General features: G+C 42.2%; 1 non-coding gene across 1 annotated transcript; it reads left to right on the forward strand.

Moving 5' to 3' along the window:
- Positions 1–897: 897 nt before the first annotated feature.
- trnam-cau (transfer RNA methionine (anticodon CAU)) lies at positions 898–969 on the forward strand. Its single transcript has one exon. It is a non-coding gene; the product is annotated as a tRNA-Met (tRNA).
- Positions 970–4,596: the final 3,627 nt, after the last annotated feature.

The following is a 4,596-nucleotide window of genomic DNA, read 5'->3' on the forward strand; positions in this document are numbered from 1 at the left end:
GGAAGGGGGAGAAAGTGAGGGGATAGGACAGAGGCATCTAGAGTAGAGGAGGCGAGAAGAGAGAAAATGAGAAGGAGAGGAGAAGATATGGGAGGAGAGAAGACCGGGAGCATGAAGGGGGATAATGAAGATCTGATGAGAGGAGGGAAGGAGGGAGGAGAGATATAATAAGGGGAGTGGGAGATGTGGGGGAGGTCACAGGGCGGGGGACGATAAGTGAGAGGAGAGGCTGACACGAGAAAGAGAGAAAGCAATAAAGCAAATGCAGGAAGGGCAGAGGTGAGGGAGGGAGAGGTGCAGACAACAACAGAGTGAGGTAGAGGAGAAATGAGCAGGAGTCAGACAGGTCACACAAAGTGAACAGCCCCATCTGATGAGAGTGGTTCATTTCAATCACCTCCATTAAGGTTGAAGTCATAAAAATACATATATCATGATGAGCGAGAGACTTTTCATCATCTCATTCTCATGAGATAAAGAGAACTCCTCTTCTTTCAGACACGTCTCATGAAATCAGATGGAAGATGCTCCGAGTCCCGTCTTGGCCTCAGAGGGAAAACAGGAAGGATGAATGAAATCTTGAGGAGGAAGAGAGAGTTTTTTTTTTTATTACTTTAGCTGCATTCCAAAACATTGTTATGAGGAATTATGTTCTTGCTTCACTTCCCTCGGAGCATGTTTTTATGTGCTGTGTGTGTCTGTGGTGAGCAGTAAATTATATTATCACAGTGTGGAGGCCCCCTGCTGGTGGTTACTGGGAACACAAAGGGATAGTAAGCAGAGAAATAGACGCAACAATATGGACATTTAAAGTTTTGTAGAGAGGAATTGTAAATAATTGTAGAATATGGAAATATTTTAACGGTTTGAATTTGTTTCGATGATGACTTTAATGTGGGCATGGTGGCCAAGCGGTAAGGCATTGGTCTCATGAACCAAAAATCATGGGTTCAACCCCCATTCATGCCTGCAGAGTAAAGAAGAGGTGATTATTCAGCAAAGGTAAATGAGATTCTCCTAAACAAAGTTAAACTGCTATGTGTAGGACTATCATTTTCAATTATAGATATCAAGTTATAACGTATTTCCCTTTCTGTGTCCAATAAACAGTAAATACAGTAAATGTACAGCCTGATGTACTTCATACTATGTGACACTACATATCTAATTCTCCAGTAAATAACAACCACCAGAGTTTGTTGTAGCCCTGAAGGCATCAAAGTGCCTCATCTCTGAAAGATACTCAGATATGAATAACTTTCTATTTAAGTGAGTGGTTGCCAAGGTTAAAGCACGTGTCAGATAAAATATAATTAGAAATACAAACCGGAGTCATCAGGAGAATTTAGAATTTTTTTTACCTTTTGAAATGGTAAGAAATCACTGATATGTCTGGAAGCAGCAGCAGATAAATCAAGAAGAATATTCAAGAACTTTGAGTAAGAAAAGAAAGAAAGGAGACTTTCAACTTTCAAGCTTATTCAACGTGAACTTCAATAACAGTGGAACTCAGAAAGTCATCGTGTCTTTGTCCATGTTGCATGTTTGAAAAGGCAGAGGAAATATATTGAGCCCCAGAGGTGACAACAGGAGTTTATTTTAAGGTATTCGGGAGCGGCGAGGAGAATTTATTAAATAATGCATCATCCAGTGCAGCAGAATATCTTAGCCCTGATTTGAATTTTTCAATTTCAACTCATTCTTACATAATTTCTCGACGTCTGTGAAACTGCAGGTTTCGCTGCCTCCATTAAACAACATGAGTTCAAATACATTCCAGACAAAACTGAGTTCTTTTGCAGGACATGTCTTTAGTCGCATCAGCATTTTAAGCTTTTTCCTTGTCATAAAAAACTCTAATGATCACCTACCCCATGGTTATGACTATTCACTGCTGAGTCAACAGTTACCTAGTCCAACGTGCACACTTATACATGCACTCTCCGGACAAACATGCACAGGACACAGCGTTTACTCTTTGTGCAAGATGTGCAGTCGATGCATTAGAAGACTTTTTACTGATTCCCAGGAGGAAGATAAAGTTCCTGAAGCAGGATGTGGGTATAAGGACGAAGTTGTAGTAGAGCAGTTGATGATGTTCACTCAGTTTCTATCGATCCACTAATGGGCTGTAGTTTTATGCATGTTACGATACACATGTTTCCTGTGCACGTGACTTTAGCTCATGTGAGGCAGTCAGCCAACATTTTAAAGAGGGGCCGGAAATGTCAGGAAATTACAGTTGGTGAGCGACACCAGAACAAAGTGCTGTAATCTTATCACGCACAATCAACAGAACAAGTCGGAACAGCCAGAGACACAAAACAACCTACGACAGAGACACAAAACAATGACACAGCATGAGTGAAGCAAAATGATGATAGAGAATCAAATTGAGCACAAAGATGTCAAAACTACCAGACCATATGCGTACCGGACATAAAAAACAGTGAATATATCAACAAAAAATCACAATAATCCTGCAGATAAAACCCACAATGCCTCTGAGTGGAGTGCAAGCCTCCACCAAGGCCCAACAGTTCCCTGATGAAACCACATTTAAATTCATCTGATGTAGATTTTTATTTGGATCTGCACCAAGTTGCAAATCCCCAAAGTTCCCTAAATATTCCTGATTTCTCCATCAAGTCCCGTGAATTAATCTGTGAGAAATAAAGAAACTTGTCTCTCCCCTCTGAGCTGGATATCGCAGGCTTCCACCAAGTGATGCATCCAGTAGTTTTTTTGTAATATTACTCACACAGATGTACAGGGGGGGGGGGATAACCTCTCTGGATAACGGTGAGCAAAAGGAAAACTAAAGATACACACATATGTAGTTATTTTGTGTTTCTATAAATGGACATGTGAGGGACCTGTCATAATACTTGCATGTAATAATGAGTTTGTGTCTCAAATCTGCATGTGACCTGATGTATACATTTTACTCCAAGATGTCTCATTAAACATGCGTCTCACCTGACACCTCAGTCACGTGACTCATTTAGAACCTGCAGAATATTTACTATAGATCATCAGACACCTTTAGAAACAGTAGATAAACGTGTTTTCTGCAGCAAGGAGCACATGAGGATTTTCTCAAAGCAGCAGGACACAGTTTGTCTGAGTCTCTAATACGTCCCTTGATAACACAGTAGTGACTTTGCCGAGCTTCTCAGGTTCACAGCAGCACTTAAGACAATTAAAAGGACATTTTGAAAGGGGCCTAAAATATGAGAACGGAGAAAACTAATAAAGCAATAGACATCAACGCTCCGGATTTATTTACATCTGAAGACGGCTGCACTTACGCTTGAACTCCCGGTGGTAGACATGGGGCCTCCAGGGTCGGTGCCGTATCCAGTTCAGGCGTCGTTGCAGCTCCATGATGCCGAGCGGGTGCCAGCGTGCGGCGGCCACTCACCCATCACCTCTTCTGTCCCTGCAGAGCATCTGAGGTACAGAGCACACACCCAGCAGCCTGGACCTTTCACAGATCCCACTCCGCTCGGTGGGAGAGAGCTGTTACAGTAGCTGTTGTGGTTCCTCGGCTACACTCACCCTCCACTGCTTTATCTTTAATGCATGAGTCAGTGGAACCCAACTCCCTCTGTCCTGGTTACAAGGACAGAGGCAGGCCTCTCTCCAGGAAGGAGCACCTATCAGTGGGTAGCATGTGAGGCCCAGATTGCACACCCAGGTGAAATGTGAAGCGTCTGCTGCACCGAGCCCCCCGGGGAGCCAAGGTGGGTGGAATGGACAGGAGGTGGTGCCCTGCCAGCCACAGTGGAAGGTGGATGGTCAGTTATAGACGCCATTGACAGGCTCTGTGTGTGTGTGGAAACCCCCAAATATCATGACACAGAAAAGCAATGAAGAAAACAATAACAGTAGATTTCTAAACCTCGAGCCTCAACAGAAAGTGAACATAAGACTAAAACATTTTCTACATAAGCAAAGAATGAGTTATAAATGTAATATCTCCTGTGAACACTGTTTTCGTCTGTTAAATAAAACACGTTTTATCTCTGAAGTTTTGATTAAGGCCTGTTTCTAGATCCTAGTGAACAAGTCAATCTTGGAAATCATCTCGTTGAACATTTCAAACATATCAGTGTTTCAAATTATTCTGATGAGCTGTGTCAGCAGTTCAACTCACATCGGTTTGCAGTAGTCTTGGCCACCATTCATTTAAATTTAGAAAGTTACTTTTTCGTAGAGGTGAGTCATCTCATCTTTCGTGTATGTCAACAGTTCTACACTTGACAATGATATATACAGTTACACAGCATTTACTGTTTACTCTATCAAACTAATTGTTGATCAAAGTGGGTGAAATACAGAAGCACATTATGTTTTAATATTGAACACAATTTTCAGCAGCAGCAGACTGGAGAGGCTGGTGGCTTCAATGGGGTTTTGAAAGGTTTCTTTATCTAAATGAACAGAAACAGATCAAGCTGCAGATACTTGACAGGGTTAAGTTGTAGGAGGAGACAACGACCTCTAGTGGCCGTCAGTTGTCTGCGCAAACACGAAGGATACAGAAATTTGTGCTACCTTCATACGGACGACAAAGTCAAAGTCACTCAAGGG

This window comes from Pleuronectes platessa, chromosome 18 (genome assembly GCF_947347685.1).
Source record: "Pleuronectes platessa chromosome 18, fPlePla1.1, whole genome shotgun sequence".
In the NCBI taxonomy this organism is placed as follows: domain Eukaryota; kingdom Metazoa; phylum Chordata; class Actinopteri; order Pleuronectiformes; family Pleuronectidae; genus Pleuronectes; species Pleuronectes platessa.